This window comes from Pygoscelis adeliae, unplaced genomic scaffold (genome assembly GCF_000699105.1).
Source record: "Pygoscelis adeliae isolate BGI_AS28 unplaced genomic scaffold, ASM69910v1 Scaffold21, whole genome shotgun sequence".
Lineage (NCBI taxonomy): Eukaryota > Metazoa > Chordata > Aves > Sphenisciformes > Spheniscidae > Pygoscelis > Pygoscelis adeliae.
The window spans coordinates 5891515-5897514 of NW_008824243.1; the positions used below are offsets into that span (position 1 = coordinate 5891515).

General features: G+C 37.9%; 1 protein-coding gene across 1 annotated transcript in view; it reads left to right on the forward strand.

The window, feature by feature from the left end:
* The window catches only part of CORIN (corin, serine peptidase), a 140865-nt gene that overhangs the window by 60207 nt on the left and 74658 nt on the right, over positions 1–6000 (forward strand). The window lies entirely within an intron of this gene.

Genomic DNA, 6000 nt, shown 5'->3' on the forward strand with positions numbered 1-6000 from the left:
CTTCACATTACTGTGATAAAGTCTGGTTGTCAGTTGGTTATAGTTTTGCTGTGCTTTAATTGTTCAGGCTGAATTTTTTTCAGACTTGTACTGATTTGAGGCTTTTTTGTTTTGCATCAAATATTCTGAGCTGTTTCACGGAAAGAAGGTAGGAGGAAAGTAATATGCCCTTTAGAAACGTTCTGCTGACTTTTTCTTTGCTAAGCTCTAGTAAATGCAGGGTTGTTCTTTGGAACAGGAACCTGATACTCAGGCCAAATTTCAAGTGTTTCCTTTTTCCTTGCTATAAAAATGAGCCCAGAACTCATTTACCCAGAGGTAAACTTTTAAAAAATCGTGGTTTGTATGTATCCACTCATAGACTCATAGAATCATTTAGGTTGGAAAAGACCTTTAAGATCATCAAGTCCAGCCGTTAACCTAACACTGCCAAGTCTACCACTAAACCATGTCCCTAAGCACCTCATCTACACGTCACCATACCTCCAGGGATGGTGACTCCACCACGTCCCTGGGCAGCCTGTTCCAATGCTTGACAACCCTTTCGGTGAAGAGATTTTTCCTCATGTCCAATCTAAACCTGCCCTGGCACAGCTTGAGGCCATTTCCTCTTGTCCTATCGCTTTGTTACTTGGCAGAAGAGACCGACACCCACCTCGCTACAACCTTCTGTCAGGGAGTTGTAGAGAGCCATAAGGTCTCCCCTCAGCCTCCTTTTCTCCAGGCTAAACAACCCCAGTTCCCTCAGCCGCTCCTCAGAAGACTTGTTCTCCAGACCCTTCATCAGCTTTGTTGCCCTCCTCTGGACACGCTCCAGCACCTCAACGTCTTCCTTGTAGTGAGGGGCCCAAAACTGAACACAGTATTCAAAGTGCGGCCTCACCAGTGCAGGGGCACAATCACTTCCCTACTCCTGCTGGCCACGCTATTTCTGATACAAGCCAGGATGCCATTGGCCTTCTTGGCCACCTGGGCACACTGCTGGCTCATATTCAGCTGGCTGTTGACCAACACCCCCAGGTCCTTTTCCACCAGGCAGCTTTCCAGCCACTCTCTAAATACAAGACATTTCCATCTCCTCAGAGTTGCTGCTCTGTTCTCTAGATCCAAATCTAGGTGAGATCAGACCTGAGAGCAGCAAGCCTGACTCTTTTTTCTCAGTGACATCATTGCTGGAGTTCTCTTGCTGGCATCTGAGACTTTACTGTTGATATGCATCATCCCATGAGCGTAAGTGACAGAGGCTTCTATGGTCCATAGAAGGGGATTCTAACTTTGTTAATGACTTCTGGGTGACAATAAACAAGAAGAAATGATATGATGAAAATTGTTTTTCAATTTTGTTTAAAAAAAATAAGAAGTTATACACTCAAAACTACTTTAAAATGTCAGTGAGGTTATACAGTGTATCTTTGAATGTTAGTTAATGCTACAATTAAGATTGTCTAATGGATCTCACCAAATGGGGACCATAAGCAAGTAATTATAAAAATGCATATAGTTTTTTTCATGCCTCAACTTCCCTTTGTAAAATGGGAATAAAACTGTCCTTTTAGATCACAGGGATGTTGTAACCATATGTGTGTTGATGCCTTTGGTATCATAGTGATAAACATCATAGGAATTAGGAGCACAATAATTTTGTCCTCAGGGCAGGTTCAAATAACAAATAAGGTAAGAGGCTGTAGCATAAATACATATGTATGGTAAGGGGTTGTACATTGAACAATGAGAGTAACTAGCAATGAGCAATGAGTGACTAGCATATCATTAATTGAGCACACTCATACTGGGCACAGAATGAGGTATAATTCTGAAAAAGCATCAGGATGTTAGAGACCTGGGTTTCATGCATATGTGGTACACAGACTGAATACAAGGTACGATATAAATATGCCTATTAAATTTTGACAAATTGTAGCTGGCCAAAGTGTTCGAAAGCCCCACCAAATCTAGATAGCTGAACTTTTAGATCAAGCCAGAAGAGATTGCTGACTTCTGAAACTTTCAAGTTTCAGAATATCTCCTGGCTAAAATCATATATTTAATACTGCTAGAGAAGAAGTTTGTTAGGATAGTGCCTGGTTGATGATTCTTCCATAATCTGTATGGCAGGATTTGTATCTATCTGGTAGAGAACTGCATAAATTACAGAGAAATACACAGTGGAAGCTTGCTATTTCTCACTAGGGGAAAATACCTAGAGCCAGTAGGGAGATTCACTGCCCCTACCTAGCAGACTGTGGAGACCCGGGCTGCTTATTGGCAGTTCTGATATCCTGTTGTATAAAACAAAAGGCATTTTTAATTCATTTTTTAATGAACTGTGGTGCATAATGCTTGGATATGAATTGTTTCCATGTAGAATGATAGACTGTAGAGAATATTTTGACTTTTTTTTATTTAAAAGAATGGTTCTAATGTGATTCCTCTATGACTGAAAAAGGTGAGAGACCAGGTTCACTAGGCTGTTTCTCCTACAGAAATAAATTAGGCTGTAGTTGAATATTTCTTTCTGCAATTTGTGTATTTGAAAGAATTTACTTCTCTGAACACACAGGTCGGTTCGCTGTTCCAACCCATTTTTACATAGTGCTCAGCCCAAAGCGATCTTCACGCTCTTCTGAGGGCTCAGTTCCTGGCAATTCCAAGAGCATGTCCTTGGCATATGGCCGCTTATGTCTTAACTTTGTCGTTTCTTTTGGGGACTAATGTCTCCAGATTACATGCAGTGAAACCCTCCTTGCCCACATATGCCTTGCATATAATTTGTTTTGTGTGATGATGTAATTCTCTTTTGGGGCTTTAGTTATTTCTTGTATCTAGCAAAAATAAGGTCTGGCTGCTATACCTGCTTGTTTTAGCACAGTATCACCCAATCCAAAACAAAATTTTCTCTTGATTATTTTTGTCAGATTGTGACTAAATACTCTATATCCACCACATTTTCTGAGTTGAAAATTATCACTCCTCCAAAAATTCCTTGAACCTCACATGCTTTTCCAAGCTTTGTTGGAGAATGTATGCTTGACGGATCTAGTTAGAATCCAGAGCATTTATCCTGGGGACAATTACCAGCTTTCCTGAAAAAAGTTTATTAGTTAGAATTGGGATTATCTAGTGGATATATACTTGTTCGTGTGTCACTGCTGATATTTATCTTTTTGTCTAGATTTTTTCCTCCACAGGAATTGCAAATTGAGTGCACGTTACCACTATGGAGAAACTATTATGACATACATTCCTGACGTGACCGCAGATGTACTGAATGTACTGGAAAGTCTGAGCCATGTGCCATTATAGTAAAACCATCCTGGTGTACAAAATGAGTCACAGAGAAAAAGGTGCAGTTCTGTAGACAGGGCTGCATCAGTCAGGTTGATGTTCTTCCACGCAAGTGACAACTGAATACCCAGTAGGTGAGAAAATCAGCTACTCTGAAAATAGTTTTAGGAATCCAGCTGTTGAGATTTAAGATAGACGGTTGAACTGGTTTCACAGTTCTAGTGAGTTGTGAGCATGTAAAGGAGTGAGGGGGAACCATCATCAGTCAGTCATTCCACGTGAATCCAATAATGCATTCTGGGGGGAGAAATCTCAGAAACATTTCTGGGGCTGCTATACACAATGAGCTGACTTACATTAACGTGGAGCTCTCACAAGAGCCCTGAAATTATTTTTCAGTTAATTTGAATGGTAAAATGCTTTCAAAAGCAGCAGTGAATATGATGCTTCTGCTCTTCATACAGCAAAACTGTGTAAGCGACAGTGTGGAACTGTCGTGGTTTAACAAACTGTCAGACAATGTTCACTTTTGTATTATTACTAAAGAGGCATATGAATGTCTGTTTCTGTTAAAAAATGATGCACAAGAGGCCTGAACTGCACTTCATAGCCATGAGATTTGTAATAAATAATACTATTTGTTATATAAAAGACACAGTACATTAAAATTTAAATATAGAATATAAATTCTATTGCATTGCTATGTGGCATATTATTTATACTGTTAGTTCTCAAAGGTACAAAAAAGTATATGACAAAAACCAATGAGACCTTTTTTTCCAGTGCGAACCTGTTTTTAAATAGCTATCAACTGTGCCAAATTATGAAAATACTTTTCATAGCATTTTTTCCAAGAACAAATTTTCAGTTTTGTCTTAGGAGATTTTATCTCTCCAAAGAATTTATTTGCAATGTTTCAAGTAGCAAAAGTTAAATATATGAAAGTACATGTTTTTCAGGTACCTTTTATTGCAAATCCTCCTGCGATCACAATTTCATTCCTATTGGAGTGAATGTTATGGATTTTAGTCCTGACTCAGATTTAATGGAGACACTAACTTACTTTTTGTCCCTTTATGTTAGTTTCTTAAAAAATACTGTTCTTTTCTACATTTTTTTTCTGAACAATGTAAGAAAGGGACTTTACATGCTGTAATGGTTCCTGATTATTCTAATAATTCCTATATGCTAAAACTTTAAATCTGTAAAAAGGAATGAATAAAAAAAAAGGAATCATGAAAAGGAATGAAAGTAAGTAAGTATGTGTATAGGTAACACATGACATTATAAGTAGCATTAAATTATAAGCAACACAGAACTTCCTGTTCTGTAAGACAAATGAATCTTTGTGAACTTTTTACTCACCGGTTATTGCAGCAGCTTTTCAGTTGGATACAGTCTTTTAATTAATTTTTTCTCGTTAGAAAAGTTATAGTAGTTGGTGAGCGGGAAAACCATTGCTGATAACCTGGATAATCTCCCTTCTTGGCAAAAACATAGAAATTAATTATTGTACATTGTTGATAAATGCCCTGCAATGTTCAAGGGCATGAAAGGACTAAATGCATGAATAATTGGAGTGAGCTCTTTCAGCTGTTTGAAGATGCCACCACAGGAGCTCTTAGCCTGTTTTAAGCTGGATAAGAAGCATTTAATTGGAGCACCACATTAAGAATATTGGCAATAGTCATTAACAATGTATAACATTTTAAGATACTGTAAAAACAAATAGTTAATAGATGTATTATTGCCATAACTATAGACTTCAGCAGTACTTCTCTCTTATGGTAATAGCATTGCCTTTACCCAGGTTTGGCTTTGAGTTTTGCAGTAACTCAGCCGAACAGCTCAAACTTTCTTCTAGTGGCTGTCATCATACATTATCATGTCCTGCATAAACTGCAATAGTGCAAACAATACAGAAAATACTGAAGAGAATTAATATAATGTATACAAGGAAACTACTAATTTTCTTCACCAAATATGCTTAACTAATGCAGATCTTGTTTTGTTTTGTTCCAAGAATCAAACACCAATAAAAATTGTTCTAATACTCTTTTTTCCCATGGTGCCCAGTTTATCTTCCAGGATTTTTCACACTGGTATTAATTTAGAGAATGTCTTTGAGGAATACCTTTGAGCAGAGAGATTTAAAGGCAGTATCTGGTTCCAACCAGGTATTTATTTTTCTGTTGGCAATGTGAAGCTAATTATACACATCCAATAGAGAATTTATTTGAGAAAAAGCTTTTAAAATCAGGAAGACATTATCTTTCTTTTGTGCCCTTGCATTCACTTAATACAGTGAAAAGAAGAGAGAGGTGATCTGTGTATGTGTAACATCGATACTGACCAGGTGCAAAAACAGCAATAGTGGAATAATTTTTCAAGGGAGACAAGATGTTTTTCAGGACTGTGGTGATGTTTCATGCGAGGAAGCATTCACAGTTGAAAAAAATATTTCCCCCAAGCACTCATTCTTTACTTCTGTTGAACTCTGCATTATATTTTTTTATGTCCTTTGATTTTGTTTTTTCTCCCATTCTGCCTCCCCACCGTTTATCTCTGCTGGCCTTCCTGTTCTTTGCTTGTTTCTTTTCCAGCTTGCAGCTTCCTATGTGGCCTTTTTAGGCCACTTCATGTGAGTGGAAGAGAAAGGTCTTTTGTGTTCTTTCTCCCACAGTGTTTTGCATTGTAAGGAAATAGAGAAATGGA